Source organism: Vulpes vulpes, chromosome 6, assembly GCF_048418805.1.
Source record: "Vulpes vulpes isolate BD-2025 chromosome 6, VulVul3, whole genome shotgun sequence".
NCBI lineage: Eukaryota > Metazoa > Chordata > Mammalia > Carnivora > Canidae > Vulpes > Vulpes vulpes.
In genome coordinates, this window is record NC_132785.1 from 131601086 (window position 1) to 131623575 (window position 22490).

General features: G+C 41.4%; 3 gene segments (V, D, J or C); all 3 read right to left on the bottom strand.

The window, feature by feature from the left end:
- LOC112930265 (immunoglobulin alpha-2 heavy chain-like) overlaps positions 1-22490 on the bottom strand; it is a 1136867-nt gene that overhangs the window by 695118 nt on the left and 419259 nt on the right.
- Positions 1-22490, bottom strand: part of LOC112930321 (immunoglobulin gamma-1 heavy chain-like) — a 931325-nt gene that overhangs the window by 553593 nt on the left and 355242 nt on the right.
- LOC112930269 (Ig mu chain C region-like) overlaps positions 1-22490 on the bottom strand; it is a 551713-nt gene that overhangs the window by 498121 nt on the left and 31102 nt on the right.

The window sequence follows — 22490 nt, forward strand, 5'->3', positions numbered from 1 at the left end:
GATCTATTCTGGAATATTTTCCACATGCAATAAAGAAGAACATGTATTCTGCTTTGGGAAAAATGCTCTGATATACTTGTGAAGAATGTGTGATCCAGTATGTCTCTCAAACCCCTTGTTTCTTGTTGAGCTTCTGCTTAGATGATTCTCACTGATGTCAGGGGACATTGAATTCCCCACTGTAAAGGTAATATTAGCCATGAGTGTCATTAAATGTAGGGTTAATTGGTTTGTGCACTTGTCTTCTCTGAAGTTAGCAGTGTGAATATTTTGAAAAGGTAGATCTTCTGTTGGAGAAACAATTTTTATAATATAGTATCCTTCTTCATCCTTTATTATAGGCTTTGTTTTAAATTCTAGATCAGCTCCTATAAGTATTGCTCCACTTCCTTTCTCTTGATGTCCATTGACATGATTAGTGGGCGTTTACTCCCTCACTTTCAATCTGGATGTGTCTTTTTATTGAAAAAGAGAGTGTGCTGGATCTCCTGGGTGGCTCAGCTGTCCAGCACCTGCCTTTGACCCAGGGTATGATCCTGTAGACACAGTATCAAGTCCCACATCAGGCTCCCCGCATCGAGCCTGCTCCTCTCTCTGCCTAAGTCTTTGCCTCTCTCTCTATGTCTCTCATGAATGCATAAATGAAATCTTTCAAAAAAAGAAAGAAAAAGAGTCTTTGCTATGATTTTCTCAAATATACGTTCTGTCCTTCTCTCTCTTCCTTTCCTTCATGGGCCCTAAATATTTTAATTTAGTTTGAACTAATGGCAGTAGTGATTTTTCAAGCCTTTCATGGTCCATTATTTGTGTTTCTCTACTTTCCACACCTTCTTTCCTTTCTATCACCCTGTCTTCTATGTCACCTATGCTCCATTCGACCTCATTTACTATGGCTGTTACAGCATCTAGTTTAGACCTTATCTCACATTGATCATTTTAAATTTCCAACTGAATTGGTTCATTTCTACACTAAGTTATAATGTAGTGTGTTTTAGCTTTCCTGAAATGTAACTAGTAACTTTAAAATTAATATTCTGTATTTGAGCTCTTATTTTTTACTTTATCCTTCTTAATTAGATCTATGGCAGAGAGTATTACCTGTGGTTTGTTCCTTTGTTGTGAATGGCATATGCTCTGGGAATTGTATTTCTGAGTATTTACCCCAAGCACACACATGTGTTGATGCAAAGGGCACCTGAACCCCAGTGTTCATAGCAGCAAAGTACACAACAGCCAAACTGTGGAGGGAGACATGATGTCCACAACAAAAAAATATCTTTGGAATAAATATCATGTGGAATATATACAATGGGATATTACTCTGCTGTCAGAAATATCAAATACCTACCACTTACAGTGATATTGATGGAACTGGAGGGTATTTTGCTGAGTAAAATAAGTCAATCAGAGGACAATTATCATATCATTTCTGTCTAACGTGGAATATACGTAACCTTTTAAGGTAACATCGGCTAAGGCTGGGAAGCCTGGGAATCATTAGAGAGGGAGACAGAACATGAGAAACAATTAACTATAGGAAACAGAATGAGGTATAATGCTGGAGAGGTTAGTGGGTCTATTGGGTCATTGTGTGATGTGCATTAAAGAGGGCAAATTATATCATCAATACTGTTATAAGCACCTGATGGATTATTGAACATCAGAAAAGAAGTATGTAGTATAAGTTGGCTAATTCAATGTAACAAAAAACAAAGCTATTTTATTTAAAAATATTATGGTATCAAAGAAGATGTGGTCTTTGTATACAATGGAATATTACCCAGCCATTAGAAATGACAAATAACCACCTTTTGCTTCGACATGGATGAACTTGGAGGGTATTATGCTGATTAAAAAAAGTCAATTGGAAAAGGAAAAACATTATATAGTCTCATTCATTTGGGGAATATAAAAAGTATTGAATGGGAATAAAGGGAAAGGAGAGAAGATGAGTGAAAATTTCTGTGAGGGTGACACAACATGAGAGACACCTAACTCTTGAAAATGAACAAGGGGTAGTGGAAGGGGAGGTGGGTGGAGTGTTGGGGTGACTGGGTGACGGACACTGAGGGGAGCACTTGGCGGGATGAGCACTGGGTGTTATGCTATATGTTGGCAAAGTGAACTCTAATAAAAATAATAATAGTTAAAAATATTATTGTATCATAAAACTAACATTAATAGCAATAATATAAAGTATTACAAACTGTTTTAATCCAGATTTCAACCCAAAAGAGCTTATTTTGTATTTTAGACAAATGAAAATAAATATTTTCCTGAACCTTCACCTATACATCCTGGTTCCATTGCACCCCTGCTGTCCTGAATAGGGTCTGGTGACCTGAGCACTCCCTGGTGACATGAGAGCCCCTATAGCCCATCGATGTGTTAGTCCCTGCAGGAAGGTTTCTGGGTGGGCTGACAGTGACGTCCCCTCACTGGATCTGCACAGTAATACAAGGCTATGTCCTGGGCTCTCAGGCTGTTCATCTGCAGATACAGCATGTTCTTGTCTTTGTCTCTGGAGATGGTGAATCGACCCTTCACAGCATCTGCATAGTATGTGCTGCTTCCACTACTGCTAATGTATGTGATCCACTGTAGCCCCTTCCCAGGAGACTGATGGAGCCAATGCATGCTGTAGCTACTGAAGGTGAACCTTGAGGCCACACAGGAGAGTCTCTGGGACCCCCGAGGTTTCACTCGGTCTCCCCCAGACTCCAGCTGCTGTACTTCACCTTGGACAGCTACAAACAGAAGGCATCCTGGTCAGAATACTGTCGCCCATCCCATTTCTCTCACTTCATCTCACCTCACATACTCAAGTTGTGTTGTTCTCCATGAATTATCTTTTAAAATAGCATTAAGGATGCAGTTTCAGTGAAATGGCAGGACACCTGCACCTCAATGTTTATAGCAGCAATGTTCACAATAGCTAAACTGTGGAAGGAGCTTCGGTATGCATTGACAGATGAGTGGGTTAAAAAATATGTGGTCTATATATACAGTGGCATATTACTCAGCTATTAGAAATGATAAATACCCACCATTTGCTTCAATGTAGATGGAGCTGGAGGATATTATGCTGAGGGAAGTAAGTCAATAGGAGAATAACAAACATATGTTCTCATTCATTTGATTTTTTAAGTTTTTTTAATTTACTCATGAGAGACACAGAGAGTCAGAGAGAATGTCAGAGACACAAGCAGAGGGAGCAGCAGGCGCCATGCAAGGTGCCTAATATGGGACTTATTCCCAGGTCTCAAGGATCACACCCTGGGCAAAAAGGCAGTGCTAAAATGCTGAGACACCCGGGCTGCACTGATTTCTTTTTTATTTCAACATTCTTTTGCCTAGTCAGAATCTTTTCTGTTTAGTTACAAATTTTAGGCTTCTTCTGTTCCCTAGAAAAATGTTGGTGGTGTTTTGATAGGGTTCATATTGAATGCATAGATTGCTGTTGGTGGCATAGACATTATGTGAATATTTATTTTTCCACTACAAAAGAATAGACTGTTCTCCATATATTTCTGTCTCCTTCAATATCTTTCATACATATTTTAGAATTTTTAGACTATAGGTCCTTTCCTCTATGGTTAGGATTATTCCTCATTATCTGAAGTTTTTTTTTTCAAATTTTATTTCTTAATTATTTTTCATTGGAGTGTGTTTTGCCAACATATAGTATAACACTCAGTGCTCACCAGGTCAAGTTACGCCTCATTGTCCGTCACCCAGTCACCCCTACCCCCGCCGACCTCCCTTACCACTACCCCTTCCCAGAGTTCCTTCCCAGAGTTAAGTTCCCAGAGTTAGGAGTCTCTCATGTTCTGTTGACCTCTCTGATATTTCCCACTCATTTTATCTCCTTTCCCCTTTAGTCTTTTTCACTACTTTTTATATTCCCTAAATGAATGAGACCATATATTCGTTCTTCTGCGACTGACTTACTTTACTCAGCATAATACCCTTCAGTTCCATTCACGTCAAAGCAAACGGTGGGTGTTCTTCATTTCTAATGGCTGAGTAATATTCCATTGTATATATAGGCACATCTTCATTATCCATTCATCTATCAATGGACACCGAGGCTCCTTCCACACTTTGGCTACTATGGATCTTGCTGCTATAAACATTGGGGTGTGGGTGTCATGGTTTTTCACTGCATCTGTATCTTTGTAGTAAATCCCAGTAGTGCACTTGTTGGGTCGTAGGAAATCTCCAGGGGAAGTCGAGAGATTCCTAGTATCTAGAACTAGACATTACATTAAAAACATTGAATTAGAAACAGACATCCATTATTGGTGTCAGGTGGTGAAAGTCAGGGGAACAGCATAGGTAAACATGAATCGTCGAGCTCTGACCTATTCCCTATAGAGGAATAGTAGCTTCAGATGAATGCCAGTAGACACTTGTTCATGCTTTCTGAGTATCCAATAGCACCTAGTATTAACAGGCCTTTTCCATTAGTGCAGGAAGTCCCCAAACAGGGATGTCATGAGATGATGGGTGTCTGGACAGGCTGAAAGTGAGGTGTGGGCCTGGTTGAATTAGGAAAGACAGCTGTGGTTTCAATTTCAACCCACATGTTACCACAGTGGAGTCATGATGGTTTTGGTTAATTAATCTCTGTTCCCAGTTGCAGATAAAATGTGTAAATCAAACATATTTAATCTCAGTATCCCATATCCCAATGTTTATGAACTTTTGAGGTATAATTTCTCTCTAAGAAAATTAGATGAAAATATCAAAATCATAGATACATTTTAAAAATGATTTAACATATATATTATGGTAGATTTTCTGTGAGTTCTTAAAAATGCCCATTCTTCAGTTGACGTGATGAGCACTGGGTGATATGCTATATGTTGGCAAATTGATTCAAATAGAAAATATATAAAAATATATTTTAAAAATAGTGTCAAGGAATACCCAGGTGAGCACAGACTCCATGGTGTGTTGTGTTTTGTCCTGATCATTGAGTGGGTCACCTAATGTTCCTGGGACTGGGGCTCCTCTCCCAGATGCAGGGTCAGGTCTGGGCTATTTCATTCAATAGAAGGTGGTCCCTATATACATGTCATCTCAGTATATACACAGCTTGGGATCATTTCTGTCAAGCTGTTGTGACCAGATAAGATGTGACTGCCTTTGTATGTTCATATTTACTTGAAAAAACTATGGTTTTTTATTATGTAATATTCCAGACTTCAGACATTGGGCCCACGTGCTACTTTGTAATTGTATTTGTATGTAACTCTTGGTTTGTAGGTGTCATCTTTCCCCATACAGTGATGTGAACGTACCCCTTAAATTGTAGAGGGTTTCTAACTGTCCTTGTGCACATTTTCAGGTGAGTCTAACCCCAGATTCTTGGCCTGTGCTCCTTTCCACAGGACTTACCGCCCCTCTGAAACACCTGAATGACAGAGTGGCAGGGTTCCTTAGAATCGTGGACCCCGCATGTATTGGGGATCCCATAATTTAGCAAAATTTAGAATTTAGATGAATTTCAGAGAGCTTCAGGTAATGCAGTTCTATTTGTAAGTTTCTAATAACTCAGTCACTGTGTTCCGCTGCAGTTAACTCTGTGATCTTCTGTAATCACTTTGATGAGATTACCTAACGCAGAATGAGAACATTCAAGCAGAGTTTGGGATATAATAAACTGGTCTCAGGAGGAATATTTAGCATTGTATAGCCTATATTTTATTTTTCTTATCCCTCCTAAACTAACAGTATAGTGCTGCTTTTCCACTGTAAGTTTTTCATGAATTGTTTTACATTCATCTAAGAGAAGAAAAATATCTACCATGAATCTCTTCTACGGATTTATCAGGTATTTTTCATAACAAATGCAGCAGGAAATTTCAGATTCAATTCAATTTCAATTTGTGCCTCTGATCAACTGTAATTTTGGTCTTCTTAGATGAGTCTCCGTGAAACTGCGGGCTACATACAGGACTTCTGCTCTGTCTCAAAATCTAGCCCATTTCATCTTTGCTTTTTTAAAATATTTTATCTATTTAATCGAGAGAGAGAGAGAGAGAGAGAGAGAGAGAGAGAGAGAGAGAGATGCAGGGAGACAGGCAGTGGGAGAAGCAGGGTCCATGCATGGAGCCTGAGTTGGGACTCGATCCCTGAGCTCCTGGATCAGGCCCTGGACTGAAGTTGGCGCTAAACTGCTGAGCCACCCGGGTACCCCCATTTCCATCTTTGAATGGATCATATGGATCAGGAAGACAAGCAGATCGCACTACCCAAATTGCACCGTGTCACGTACACAAAGAAATGGAGTACTGCCAATAATATTCCTGCAATTCTAGTCCTTTGGGAGCATCTGTGTCTTCCTGGAAGCCCCAAACTCAGCGCTAGGAGGTGCACGGCTCCTTTTCTTTTAATAAATTAATTTTTTATTGGTGTTCAATTTACCAACATACAGAATAACACCCAGTGCTCATCCCGTCAAGTGCCCCCCTCAGTGCCGTCACCCATTCACCCCCACCCCCCGCCCTCCTCCCCTTCCACCACCCCTAGTTCATTTCCCAGAGTTAGGAGTCTTTATGTTCTGTCTCCCTTTCTCATATTTCCCACACATTTCTTCTCCTTTCCCTTATATTCCCTTTTACTATTATTTATATTCCCCAAATGAATGAGAACATACACTGTTTGTCCTTCTCCGATTGACTTACTTCACTCAGCATAATACCCTCCAATTCCATCCACGTTGAAGCAAATGGTGGGTATTTGTCATTTCTAATGGCTGGGTAATATTCCATTGTGTACATAAACCACATCTTCTTTATCCATTCATATTTTGATGGACACCGAGGCCCCTTCCACAGTTTGTCTATTGAGGACATTGCTGCTAGAAACATCGGGGTGCAGGTGCCGCAGCGTTTCACTGCATTTGAATCTTTAGGAAAAGTCCCCAACAGTGCAATTGCTGGGTCATAGGGCAGGTCTATTTTTAACTCTTTGAGGAACTTCCACACAGTTTTCCAGAGTGGCTGCACCAGTTCACAGTCCCACCAACAGTGCAAGAGGGTTCCCCTTTCTCCACATCCTCTCCAACGTTTGTGGTTTCCTGCCTTGTTTATTTTCCCCATTCTCACTGGTGTGAGGTGGTATCTCATTGTGGTTTTGATTTGTATTTCCCTGATGGCAAGTGATGCAGAGCATTTTCTCATGTGCATGTTGGCCATGTCCATGTCTTCCTCTGTGAGATTTCTCTTCATGTCTTTTGCCCATTTCATGATTGGATTGTTTCTTTGGTGTTGAGTTTAATAAGTTCTTTAAAGATTTTGCAAACTAGCCCTTTATCTGATCCGTCATTTGCAAATATCTTCTCCCATTCTGTAGGTTGTCTTTTACTTTTCTTGACTGTATCCTTTGCTGTGCAGAAGCTTCTAATCTTGATGAAGTCCCAATACTTCATTTTTGCTTTTGTTTCTTTTGCCTTCGTGGATGTATTTTGCAAGAAGTTACTGTGGCCAAGTTCAAAAAGGGTGTTGCCTGTGTTCTCCTCTAGGATTTTGATGGACTCTTGTCTCATATTTAGATATTTCATCCATTTTGAATTTATCTTTGTGTATGGTGAAAGAGAGTGATCTAGTTTCATTCTTCTGCATGTGGCTTTCCAATTTTCACAGCACCATTTATTGAACAGACTGTCTTTCTCCAATGGATAGTCTTTCCTCCTTTATCGAATATTAGTTGACCATAAAGTTCAGGGTCCACTTCTGGATTCTCTATTCTGTTCCATTGATCTATGTGTCTGTTTTTGTGCCTGTACCACAGTGTCTTGATGACCACAGCTTTGTAGTACAACCTGAAATCTGGCATTGTGATGCCCCCAGTTACGGTTTTCTTTTTAAAATTCTCCTGGCTATTCGGGGTCTTTTCTGATTCCACACAAATCTTAAAATAATTTGTTCTAAGTCTCTGAAGAAAGTCCATGGTATTTTGATAGGGATTGCATTAAACGTGTACATTGCCCTGGGTAACATTGACATTTTCACAATATTAATTCTGCCAATCCATGAGCATGAAATATTTTTCCATCTCTTTTTTCTTCCTCAATTTCTTTCAGAAGTGAACGGTTTTTATTCATTTTAGAGTGGGATTTCTCGATTTCCTGGATGTGAATGCCTGTTTCCCTTCCCAGATTAGGAAAGTTTTCAGCGAGGATTTGTTGAAGTACATATTCTGGACCTCTGTCCCTTTCGGCGCCCTCGGGAACCCAAATTAAACATAGGTTTTTCTTCCTCATTCTGTCACTTTTTCCCTAAATCTATCCTCATGGTCCTTTTTAATTTTTATTTATTTATGATAGTCACAGAGAGAGAGAGAGAGAGAGAGAAAGAGAGAGAGAGGCAGAGACATAGGCAGAGGGAGAAGCAGGCTCCATGCACCGGGATCCCGACGTGGGATTTGATCCCGGGTCTCCAGGATCGTGCCCTGGACCAAAGGCAGGCACCAAACCGCTGTGCCACCCAGAGATCCCCTATCCTCATGGTCTTTTAATTGTTTGTCTCTTTTTTCCTCAGCTTCACTCTTTGCCATCAACTTGTCTTCTGTTTTTTTTTTTGTTTGTTTATTTTTAGGATTTCTTTTTTTTTTAATTAATTTTTATTGGTGTTCAATTTACCAACATACAGAAAAACACCCAGTGCTCATCCCGTCAAGTGTCAACTTGTCTTCTCTGTCACTCACTCGTTCTTCCACCTCATTAACCCTCGTCGTTAGGACTTCTAGATTGGATTGCATCTCATTCAATTCATTTTTAATTTCTGCCTGATTAGATCTAAATTCTGCAGTCATGAAGTCTCTTGAGTCCTTTATGCTGTTTTCTAGAGTGAGGAGTAGCTTTATAATAGTGGTTCTGAATTGGCTTTCTGACATTGAATTGTAATCCAGATTTTGTAACTCTGTGGGAGAGAGGACTGTTTCTGATTCTTTCTTTTGAGGTGAGGTTTTCCTTCTAGTCATTTTGCTCAGTGCAGAGTGGCCAAAAACAAGTTGTTTTTGGAAAAGGAGAAAAAGAGAGGAGAGATAGAAGGAAAGAAAAGAGAAACAGAAAAAAGAAAAAAGGAGAAAAAAGAAGAAAAAGAGAAAGAAAAAGAAAGTCAGGGAAAAAAGGGTGGGGGAAGCAAACAGAAATCAAAAAGCAAAAAAAAAAACAACAACAACAACAACAACATGGGGGAGTATCTTCTGATTCTGTATACTTTAATTCCCTTGACTTCCCCTGGAACTTGTCCGTCTAGCAGGTCTTCAGGGGACGGGCCTTTTGTGCTGATTCTCAGGTGTTAGCACTTGGGGGAGCTGCTCTGCCCCCTGCTTGGCACAGGGCTCCATGGGGGTTGTTTACCCCGTGAGGCCCCAGGAGGAACAACTGCATGGCAGGGCCAGCTCTGGGGCCCTGGAGTCAGCTCCAGCAGTAACTCCAGAGTTCTCCACCTGCAGGGGCCTGGATGCTCCGGGGGCGGGGCCGCTGATCTGGTCAGCTCGGGGCAGGAGCATCATTGCTGTCCTGGGCCCTCCTGGCCTCTGCCTGTCCCAGGGGGAGGCCGGATCCTGGGCTGTGTCCCTGGCACACTTGGGGACCCTACTCTTCCGCCCTCTTGCCCCCTCTTCCTGCCTCTCATAATTTTATGGTCACTATCATTTGATTTCCTTTTCGGTATGAATATGGAATTTTCTATTATGTAAGAAAACAATTGGTATTTTTGTGAATTTAATCAAACAATTGGTATTTTGATTAATTTAATCTACATTGAAATTCTTAGAAGAAAAATGGAATCTATACAAATAAAAATATTCCTGGAGATTTAAATAAGCATGAAAAATAAAAATGAAATTTATTTATTTTTTTTAAATTTTTATTTATTTATGATAGTCACAGAGAGAGAGAGAGAGAGAGAGAGGCAGAGACACAGGCAGAGGGAGAAGCAGGCTCCATGCACCGGGAGCCCGACGCGGGACTCGATCCCGGGTCTCCAGGATCGCGCCCTGGGCCAAAGGCAGGCGCCAAACCGCTGCGCCACCCAGGGATCCCCTAAAAATGAAATTTAAAAGTCATAGGCACTCTAAGAAAATAGATAGGCCTTAAAATATATAATCAGATTTCAAAGAGAAAAATGACCAACACCAATGACTCTCAGTGTACATTGAAAGATGAATGGATAAAGAAGATGTGGTCTCTGTATACAGTGGAATAATACTCAGCCATTAAAAACGACAAATATCCATCATTTGCTTCGATGTGGAAGGACCTGGAGGGTATCATGCTGAGTGAAAAACGTCACTCAGAACAGGATAAACATTATATCGTCTTATTCATTTGGGGAATATAAAAATTGGTGAAATGGAACAAAGGAAAGAGATAATGAGTGAAAGTATCAGTGAGGGTGACAAAATATGAGAGACACCTAACTCTTGGAAGTGAACAAGGGGTAGTGGAAGGGGAGGCAGGCAGAGTGTAGGGGTGACTGGGTGATTGGCACTGAGGAGGGCACTTGGCAGGATGAGCACTGGGTGCTACAGTATATGTTGGCAAATTGAACTCCAATAAAAAAGTAAAAACAAAACAAAACAAAATAAAAAGGAACATAAATAAAATGCAAAGATTCTAATAGAGAAAGTATTGGAACATAGGCAAATTACATTACTAGTATTATGAATACACTAAAGTTGTTTCATGAAGAAATAAAAATGAACAATAAGGATCAAATACAAAGACTAAAATCATTATCTAAAAACTTCTGCCTACAAAAGGACAATGAAAGGTTTAAGAAGAATAAAGCAAAAAAAAAAAAAAAAAGAGTCCAAAATCAGATGGCTTTATCTATGAATTTTACCAAGTATTTTAAAAATTAAGGTAAAACTTTTCAATCTCTTCCAACACATAATGAGAATGGAAATTGCCCAAATTGATTTAAGGAGGGCAAAATGACTCTGACTCATGCAACGGAAACCACAAGAGGGGACACATGGACAATATCTCAGACACAGATAAATGCAAAAATGCTGGCATTTTGAATCCAACAGGATATGGATGGATCGCACAGGACGACTTAGAGTAAATCATGCCTGGGATGCAAGGATTCTTGAACACGCCCAGATCATAAATGGGGCCCCTGTATTAACAGAGTGAAGGATTGGATGTACATGATTCTTTCCTATGATTCCTAAAACTTCTTGAAAATGTCTAACACGCTTTTATGTTCAAAATATCTTGAGTCGAGGCACAAGAGCTTCCCTCCGTGAACTAGTCAAATTTTATGAAAAACCCACAATGACCACTGCATTCAAAAGTGAAAACCTGAAGCCCTTCTGTCAAGTCAGGACCCACACAGAGGGTCATTCCCACCATGAGTATTCAACATGTTATACTGAAGGAATAAACTGTGCCACCCCATATGTCAGCTGGTTCCCTGGATTATTGTGAATAAAATCACACGAGAATCATCCAGTGGACAGAGACTTTGAACATCCTGTGTCACCCTAATAGAAGGAAATAAATCTCCTGTGGGAAAATTTCCTTCTCCCTACTCGGAGGGGTGACCCATCCTCTTCACTAGAACCATCTGTGGGACCCAGAAGGCTCCAGATTCCTACTAATTCAATGACCCAAATCCAATATCCTGGCCTTATATCTCAACAAACCCAACGTCCTGTTGTGAAAGAAGCACAAGTGCTGCCTACTTTGGTCATTGCATTTTGTGTTCTAGGGAGCTCATGCACATGCAATGTGAAATACATCTCCACTTAGGTCTGTCATACATCTACACCATAATTAGTCCAGACAAATAATCATATAGAAGAGAAGGAAACCCTTACTGGGGAAATGACTGGTATTCCAATCCAGGAAATGTAGGAAACAAAGAACAAAAGATAATTAAATCAATAGAATCAGAAAAACAACTTTGTATCCATATGATATGATCTCTAGCAAGGTCAAACCCAACAAGCTACAAAACCAAATCCTTAAAGAACAATTTCAGGAAATCTATAGGATGCAAAATAAACATGCAAAATATATCTAGGTTTCCACACACTAACAAAAATATTTATATTTTAAAGGTTTTATTTAACTGTTAATGAAAAACAGACAGACAGATAGAGGCAGAGACATAGGTAGAGAGAGAAGCAAGCTACATGCAGGGGGTCCAATGTGGAACTGGATCTCTGGACACCAGGATCACTCCCAGAGCAGAAGGCAGACCTCAACCGCTGAGCCACCCCAGCATCCCTAACAATAAGGTACTTAAAAGGCAATTTATAAACCTTATTACATTGACACCGGTGTTAAGAATATATGTAGGATTAAGTATTCTGAAAAAGGTAAAATACTGTACACTAAAAGAACCCACATTGATGAGAGATTTTTAAAAACTCAAAAAGAAATGCTAAGGTAATTTTTTTCATAGATTTGAACACTTCATAATGTCAGAAGTCATTACACACAGTGGTCTAGAGATGTAAAGCAATCCTTGTTAATAGTTGTGAAGAATCAAGTCTAGGTCTGGTGCTGGTTATATATTCAAAGGACATGCAAATAGGACCATCCCTTCACTGACTAAACCAGTGGAACACCACCCTGCGGCTGGGAGAGGAGCCCCAGCCCCAGGATGCACAGGTGACCCCGTTCAGGGATCAGGAGAGAACACCGATGACTAAACATGGAATCTTTGCTTGGCTGGGTTTTCCTTGTGGCTATTTTAAAAGGTAATTCATGGAGAACAAGACACCTTCAGTCTGTGAGTGCAAGTGAGTGAGAGAAATAAGGGATGTGGGACAGTTTTCTGAACAGGATGTCTTGTGTCTACAGGTGTCCAGGGTGAGGTGAAGCTGTTGGAATCTGGGGGAGACCTTGTGAACCTGGGGGGTCCCTGAGGCTCTCCTGTTTGGCCTCTGGATTCACCTAAGTAGCTACAGCATGCAGTGGGTCCGCCAGGCTCCAGGGAAGGGACTGCAGTGGGTCGGGTACATTAGCATTGATGGAAGTAGCACAGGCTACATAGACGCTGTGAAGGGCGAATTCACCATCTCCAGAGACAATGCCAAGAACACGCTGTATCTGCAGATGAACAGCCTGAGAGCTGAGGACACAGCCATGTATTACTGTGCAAAGGGACACAGTGAGGGGACCTCAGTGTGAGCCCAGACACAAACCTCCCTGTAGAAGGGGATCGGGACCACCAGGGGTGAACACCCCTCACCACTTCTGTCTTGAAGGCTTAGGAGCAAGTGCAGATGGAGGTTCTGGGCAGGTTTCCTCTCAGGGCCTGGGCTTCTTCTCCAAGAAGCAGTTTCTCCCAGGGAGCCCCTCTGAACACAATAATAGGTTTACCTATTTAGTCTCTTTCTTAGACACTTAGAAATTCAAGTATAGCACTTACACTTACTTGTACTTAACTTTTCCTGACCCAAAATACTAATCAATTACAAAACACTCCATTCACATCATCTGAACATATTCATGAGTCCTAGTGGCACTCACTGTGGATCACAGGACCCCAAGCTAACATGCTTCTTGCACACAACAGTGTAGAGGAATCTCCAATCCACAAAATAATAAAGAGCTGCTCTACAAAATGTTAAAATGTCCAGGGAGTGAGAGAGATTCCCAGAGTGATATGGTAGGGATGTGGACACACACTCATACAATCATGAGAGTATAAGCTTTTATCCCTTTCACCTTCATGTTCATTGGGAGCCAGGCAGACCTCTCATCACATCATAAATGCTGGATGGTGTCTGGGTAGGACACTGGCTCAGGGTGTATGTTGTGGGTCAGTGGTGGGGACGAGGTCTTGCTCTAGGAGGGGCTTGTGTGGAGTCAGAGTCCCAACTGTAGCAAAAGCGGGAACTCCTGGGTTATTGTTTCATGTCTTATCCTTTGGGTGGAGGAGACGAATGGGGATTGAATGTCAGGGAGCTATCAGGCAATAAAGAATGGACATGGTGTGACGAATAATTTCACTAAAATCATCAAACTGGGAAGACAAAAGAAAGACATGGTCATTCTAAGTAGACAAATGCCTGAATCACAGGAAAACAAGATGAAGAATATATGGAAGGAGAGTGAAATGTAAAATAATACAAATAGACCAAGATCCTACCACATCTCAGTTGGAAGCTCTCCTCTCCCCAGGGTCACCAGCTGGTTTTAAAGGTCATGTGTACTCCGTGTGCTCAGAGACCAGAAACTTGTACTGAATCCATGAGGATGCTCAGTGTGAGGAGCTGGATTGGAGGACCTTCGACCTGCAAGGAATAACTCACGCATCCTTTGGGTGCAGATGTCAGCTCACTGTGTGTGTGACCCCATGTTGGAACCTAATAGTCATGGGATGTGGGGAGGAGATGGGGCCTTAGGGGTGCAGTTATGTCAGGAGGTGCAGTCTCATTGTCAGATCAGCCCTTATAGTCTTGGACTGGGAAAGTTACCTGGCCCCTGGCCCCATGTAAGGTGATGGGGAAAATATGGGGTAGGATGTGGGTGCTCCCCAGACACCACAGCTTACTGCACCTGGATCTCAGACACTCAGACTCCAGATCTGTGAGAATAAGTGTCTGTTGTTTGATCTGCCCAATCCATCTACAATGTTCCAGCATGGGGCACGGGATAAAGTGATTTTTCTTTATGTAAATTGAATTTACCAACATTCACTATACCCTCAGTGTTCATCACATCACGTAATCTCCTTAACTCCCATCACCCAGTTACCCCATTCTGCAACTCCTCTGTTCCAGGGACCCTCAGTTGTTTTTCCCCCAGAGATAAGTGTGTCTCATGATTTGTCTTCCTCTCTAGTCTTACCCCACTAAGTTTCACTACTTCCCTTATTGTCTCAATGAGACCATATCATTGCCTTTCTGTGATTGATTTATTTCTCTCAATATAATACCTCCAGTTCCATCCATGTTGACAGAAACATTATTTCATGTTATTCATTATGTCTGACAGCTATGTAAATCCCATCGAAAGATGAATGGATAAAGAAGATGTGGTTTATGTATACAATGGAATATTACTCAGCGATTAGAAACGACAAATACCCACCATTTGCTTCAACGTGGATGGAACTGGAGGGTATTATGCTGAGTGAAATAAGTCAATCGGAGAAGGACAAGCAGTGTATGTTCCCATTGTATATATAAAGGACATCTTTTTTTGTATATTTTTTATTGGAGTGCAATTTGCCAACATATAGCATAACACCCAGTGTTCATCCCATCAAGTGCCCCCCTCAGTGCCCATCACCCAGGCACTCCATTCCCCACCTACCTCCCCTTCCTCTACTCCTTGTTTTTTTTCCCAGACTTAGGACTCTAATGTTCTGTCTCCCTCTCTGATTTTCCCACTCATTTTCTTTCCATTCCCCTATAATGCCTTTCATTATTTTTTATTATCCCCAAATGAATGAGGCCATATAATGTTTGTCCTTCTCCGATTGACTTATTTCACTCAACATAATACCCTCCAAGTCCATCCATGTCGAAGCACCTGGTGGGTATTCGTTGTTTCTAATGGCTGAGTAATATCCCATTATATACATAGACCACAGCTTCTTTATGCATTCATCTGTCGATAGACACTGAGGCTCCTTCCACTCTTTGGCTGTTGTGGACTTTGCTGCTGTGAACATTGAGGTGCAGGTGTCCCTTCATTCCATTAAATCTGTGTCTTTTTATTTTTAGTGAAAGGGAATAAAGGGTAAAGGAGAAAAAATAAGTGGGAAATATAAGTAAGGGAGGCAGAAGATGAAAGACTCCTAACTCTGGGAAATGAACTAGGGGTGGTGGATGGGCGGTGGGCGGGGGGTGGGAGTGACTGGGTGACTGGCACTGAAGGGGGCACTTGACGGGATGAGTGTTGGGTGTTATTCTATATGTTGGATAATTGAGCACCAATAAAAAATAAACTTATATAAAAATAAATAAATAAATCTGTGTCTTTGGGGTAAATACCCTTAAATGCAATGGCTGGGTCCTGGAGTGGCTCTATTCTCACTTTTTCAGGACATTCCATTCTGTTTTCTGGTATGGCTAAACAAGCCTGAATTCCCACCAATACTGGAAGAGGGTTCCACTTTCTCAATATCCTCCCTTATATTTATTGTTTCTGGACTTGTTGCTTTATCCATTCTGAGTTGTAGGATCTTAGTGTGGTTTTCATTTGTACCTCCCTGATGACAAGTCATGTGGATTATTTTTCTCATCTGCCTTTTGGCCATTTATTGGTTTTCTTTGGAGGATGCCTGTTCATGTATTCTCCCCATTTCATGACTGGATTGATTGTTTTGTTGGGTGCTGTCTTTGTTAAGGAAATATCTTGTCCTATTCCGTAGGTTGCCTTTCATTTTGTCACCTGTTGCATTGTTGTACAGATTTTATCTTGATAAAGTCCTAATAGTTTATTTTTCCCTTTGTTTCCTCTGCCTTTTGAGAGGTGCCTTCGTAGGAGTCTCTGCAGCCAAGGAAAAAGGTTGTTACCTGAATTTGCCTCTAGGATTTTGATGAATTACTGTCTCAGATTTTGGTATTTCATCCACTTTGAGATTATCTGTGTGTTTGGTGTAGCTGAAAGGTCCACTTTCATTCTTATGCAGGTGACTGTCCAATTTTTTTCAGATCCATTTATTGATGAGATTTTCTTTCATTAGATATTTTTTTCTTGCTTCTTGAGGAGTAGTTGCCCATAGAGTTGAGGTTCCACTTCTGCATTCTCTGCTGTATCCCATTGATCTATCTGTTGTTTTTGTCAGTAGCAGGCTATCTTGATGATAAAGACTTTATAATAGAGCTTGCCTGTAAACATTGTGATGCCCTCTAGCTGTAGTTTTGTTTCTGTTTTTTTTTTCCCTAAAATGTTTCTACCTGTTTGACAACTTAGAAAGAAATTGAAGAAGACACAATGAGATGGAAAAAATTCCATGCATATGGATTAGGACAATGAATATTGTCAGGGCACCTGTGTTGCTCAGAGGTTGAGTATCTGCAATTGGCTTAGGTTGTGATCCTGGGGTCCTGGGATCAGGCTTTTGGAAGGGAGCCTGCTTCTCCCTCTGTCTATGTCTCCTGAATAAACAAATAAATATTTAAAACAAAAAGAAAAATAACTATTGTGAACTATTACTATTGTGAACTAACTACTGTGAAGTATCTATGCTGCCCAGAACCTTCTGCATATTCAAAGCAATCCTTATCAAAACATCCTGGACATTTTTCACAGAATATGAACATATAATCCTAAGATTTTTATGGCGCACACAGAGATATTAGGGACACATTGATGCTCTGCAATTTTTCTGCTGTATTTGATGTGAGAAGTATCAGTTAACCACCCTCATCCAGTGAAGGGTGCATTTCTCACCTGGAACTAGGACTAACCTGTTGCAAAACATAGGTATCTGTCAAAAAGTCACAGTGGAACACAGAAGGAGAACAATAATACAAGAGAGCCAGAGATACTCAGACACTTTGGAACTTCAGTTTAAAGATGTTCTTTTATAACGTTTCCAGAAGATGAGGATTTTCTTTTATAACGTTATAAAAGATGTTCTTTTATAACGTTCTTTTATAACATTATAAAAGATTTTCTTTTATAACGTTTCCAGAAGATGAGGATGTGATGACCCTGTGGGATTTGTGTCTCACCATCACCTTACAAGGTTGTGTTGTACTGATGGCTGTTAGGTGTGTCCCTTGTCACTGGATGAACATTTGGTGCCCCATGTCCTCATTTCAACCCACCTGCATCTGTGACTCCCTCTGGACATGAGATAAGTTTCCCTTTAGGATTTCCTCATTGGAACCCCTCAAGGGACCTACATGACTTATTTACCTCTTATCATTTTATTTAAGTGCAATCATTTTGTCATGGAATTTGCAATAAACAGGTAACATGACCTGGTTATGTCAATGTCTAACAGCTCTACCATCCTATTCCATAGTCTACATGTGAAATTACATGACAGTGAAGCTATTTCAGGGAAGCATCCTTGCTGTCCTGTGCCCTCCTGGGCTCTGCGTGTCCCAGGGGGAGGCCCGATACTGGGCTGTGTCCACGGATCCCTGTACTCCTGGGCCTGTGCTGTTTTATTTGCCTCCCAGCGGGGTAGCCCCCTCTCCGTGTAGCTGCTGTCGGAGGTCCTCTAAGCTGCTCCAGGGCCCACGCAGCCCCCTTTATGCGGATCATCAGCTGGAGCCCCTCGGAGCTGCTCCTGGGTCCAACCCTGTGCACTGCAGCCCTTTAGGGAGTTTTGCACACTCTTCCAGGGGCGCAGGTGTCTGTTAGTGTCCCAGGGAGCCTGAGGGCATCCCCGCCCTCCTGGGGTCCTGCCCTAACTCCCTGAGAGTGCTTTTCTGCCCGGGAAGATTGGAGAAGCTCCTGCTTCTCTGGGATGGTGCTTTCCTGTCCTGCGGGTACACACCCCGGCCTTAGCCCGGCTCCTTGAGGGGCCAATCGCCTTGGATGCCTTTTGTTTCTTTATTTCTTCCTCCCCCCCCATCTTCCTACTTTGATAGAAGCATGAACTCTTCTAACTGTAGCGTTCCAGTAGGATTTAATCCCGGGACACAAGCCTGGTTCAACACTCGTAAAACAATCAATGTGATTCATCATATCAGCAGGAGAAAAACCAAGAAACATATGATCCTCTCAATAGATGCAGAGAAAGCATTTGACAAAATACAGCATCGATTCCTTATGAAAACTCTTTAGTGAGTAGGGATAGCGGGAACATTCCTCAACATCTTAAAAGCCATCTATGAAAAGCTCACAGCAAATATACTTCTCAATGGGGAAGCACTGGGAGCCTTTCCCCTAATATCAGGAAGAAGACAGGGATGTCCACTCTCACCACTGCTATTCTACATAGTCCGAGAAGTCCTAGCCTCAGCAATCAGACAACAAAAAGACCTTAAAGGCATTCAAATTGGCAAAGAAGTCAAAGTCTCCATCTTCACTGATGATATGATGCTCTACGTAGAAAACCCAAAAGACTCCAACCCAAGATTGCTAGAACTTATACAGCCATTTGGCAGTGTGGCAGGAAACAAAATCAATGCCCAGAATTCAGTATTTTTAGATGGTTTCAGGCTTCATGTTTGTTCTGTTTTGTTCATTTTTTTGTTTCTTCATGAAAGAGTTTCATGTTATTGATAATACTAGTAATTTTGTAATTTGCCTTGGTTATCCATTATTTGCACTTTTAAAATCTTAGAAGTTTGTTCACGGTCCTTTCAACTTTTTGGTGTCAGTAATTTCTTCTCTTTGAAATCAGATTATATTTATTAAGGATTACCTATTTTCCTAGAATGCCTGTTTCTTAAATTTCACTTTTATTTTCCATATGCTTATTAAATCTCCCAGAGTATTTTTATTTGTCTATACAAATATACAAATATTTTTTGTTCTAATGATTTTAATGTTAAGTTAATCAAAATATCAATTGTGTTTTTATATAATAGAAAAACTCCACATTCATATGGAAAAGTAAGTCACATGAGAGTCACCATATAGTTTTATGAAATTAGAACAATAGTCAGGCATCACACATTCCTCTACAGAAATATATTATAGTTGCACATTAAGCATTTCAGTGTGTGACTGCCTAATGTTAGACATGTAGACATTGGAGCACATTACAGAGCCCAGTAGTAAACATGTGCATATACAGTCATAAATTCTTTACCCACAGGATATCTAAGATACACAGTGGGGAAAGGATAGTCTCCATAGCAAATGGTGTTGGACAGCCTCATGTAAATTATGACACTTGGTCCTTATCAAACATCACACAGATACAAGGACACAGAAAATCTCAAAAGTGATTAAACAGTTAAGCGGAAGTCTCAACCCTACAACTTATACATGTAGTAAGGGGAAAGCATCGTGATATTTGCTTGGCTGTGATTTATTTGATTTTTTTTTAAGATTTGTTTATTCATGAGGGACACAGAGAGGGGCAGAGACACAGGCAGAGAGAGAAGTAGGCTCCATGTAGGGGGCCGGACCCGAGACTCAATCCTGGAACTCCAGAATCACGCCCTGAGCCAAAGTCAGTTGCTCAACCCAAATCCCTCTTTAAATAGTTGCTCAAGGATGGGTCACCTGGTCAACTCACGTGGATAAGGAATCTAACTCTTGGTTTGGAGTCATGTCGTGATCTCAGGATCCTGGAATTGAGCCCCAGGTCAGGCTCTGGTAAGGGAACCTGCTTGAGATTTTCTTTCTCTCTCTCCTACTCCTCTCCTTCTCTTTCTCTCTAAATAAATATATAAAATATGATTTTTTAATCTGGACAAGTTCTTCCATATCTATTTCTCTATAGAAAACAAACAGTAGTGGGATCCTGTGCGGAAGGTTGATTAAAACTGTGACCTCACTCTGTTCCCAAACACTTGACCTCATTTCCAGCTGAGTGAGAGGAAGGTCTAGACCTCAGGATGTGGGGAGATATAGTAGCAGGAGACAGGTGGACTCAGTGGAGGTGTCTTAACCTAGTCCTGCTCACCTACAGGAAAGAGCCAGAACCAGAGACGCTGGAGGGGACAGTTGCTGCCAGAACACATGTCAGACTCTCAGGTACCTCCCATCAGAAGACAAGCGGTGGTTAGGTTCAGTGTTTGGAGACTCTGTACTTGATGACATTGTGCACAGGAGGGCAGCATGCAGCCTGATGCAGAGGAGCTCATCATCTGAGATTGGTGAAGAGGGAGAGAAAGCCAACCATACAATCGTGACCCAGGCCTGGCTGTATGAATGCCCCAGGCTGCACGGCCTGTCATCTCTGACTGCTGACCTTCATGGAACATCATGTCCTTGAGGTTCCCCTGGGATGGTGGGTGCATCAATAGTGTGACTTCTTATCATAGAATACTGTTCCATTGATGGATGTTTTCTTCCTGGGATTATTCTTTAAATCATGAAGGATTCTGGGGACGTTGTTAGCATCTAACAGAAATGAAGACACTATAAATCCTCACATACCATTTTTACATGAACATGGGGTTTAATTATTCCGGAGCACCTTCTGAGGAGTGGGATTTCCAGGTCATGTGGTAGGTTATCCATCTTTAATTTCAGGAAGAACAGAAAAATGATTTTCCAGGGCTTCTGTTTCATTTTTCATTCCTACTTGCAGGGTTGACGCCCAGGTGTCCTACATGCTCCACAGGATGTTCTGGTCAGTGTTTCTTTCATACCTGAGCCCTTGTGATGAGTGTATAAGGCATCTCATTGTGGTTGATGTGAATTTTCCTGACAGACCCGGGTGGGAGGTGCTCTCCCTGTGCTTACTTCATGTGTCTGTACCCTCCTGTGTAACGTGTCCACACAAGGCTCTGCCTGTTTTATAGATGAATGTTGGCTTATCCTGTCAAGTGCCCCACTCAGTGCTTTCATGTTTGGTTTTATATATACTAATAGTGAGTCTTTATTTCAATGGTCCTGTTTTCCTTTGAATATTCTTTTATTTTTTTAAGTTTTCATTTGTTTTATTAGTTCATGGGAGACATACACACAGAGGGAAGCAGAGACATTGGAAGAGGGAGAAGCAGACTAAATGCAGGAAACCCGAGGTAGAACTCGACCCCTATAGTCTGGGATTATGCCCTGAGCCAAAGGCAGGCGCACAACTGCTAAGCCACCCAAGTATCTCAGGATTCTTTACCTTTTACTGATTTTATTTATTTATTCATGGGAGATGCAAAGACGCTGCGACAAAGATCGAGAAGCAGGCTCCTTCCAGGAGTCTGATATGAGACACGATCACCAGATTGGAACAAGACCTGAGTTGAAGGCATGCGCTCAACTGCTGAGCCACCCAGACATCCCAGTACTTTTGTTTTCTTATAGCAAATGCCCAGTAGTGTAGTTGCAGGATCATAGGGTAGGTTTACTATTATTTGTCTGATGTCGCACACAACATATGTTTTCCCGGAGCGGCTGCACCCTTGCCCACCCACAAGGGCCTCAAATTTGGTTTCTCATGTCAGTCCCTTTGACCCTGCCAAATGAGACAGGACTTCTCTTCTGCCTCCAGATCCAGCAGCTTCCATCCCTGAGGGGATCACATGCATCAGGGGGACTTCCAGCTGCCCACACCATCCAACGTGCATCTACAGCAATGGAATGAAGACACAGAGTTGTGATAATAATATTCCCACAATCTCTGTCCTTGTGGAGAATGCCTGACCTCCTGCCTGAAGCCCGTGTCGCATGTTGAGAGGTTCTTTCCTCTCTATGTCACTCATTAGGGAGAATATGTGCATGGACCACATATGTCACCATTACTTACTGCAAAATAAAATAAAAATTGTGCAACATACATTCAAACACAAAATGAATCCACAGGACTGAGGTAAGAGATGGGAGGGAAATAAATTTAGGTGATTTTGACATAAAATTCCAGAGTCCCCTCTTGATCTTCAGCATATAAAGCAGAGGGAATTCCACACAAATTTCAGGTGGA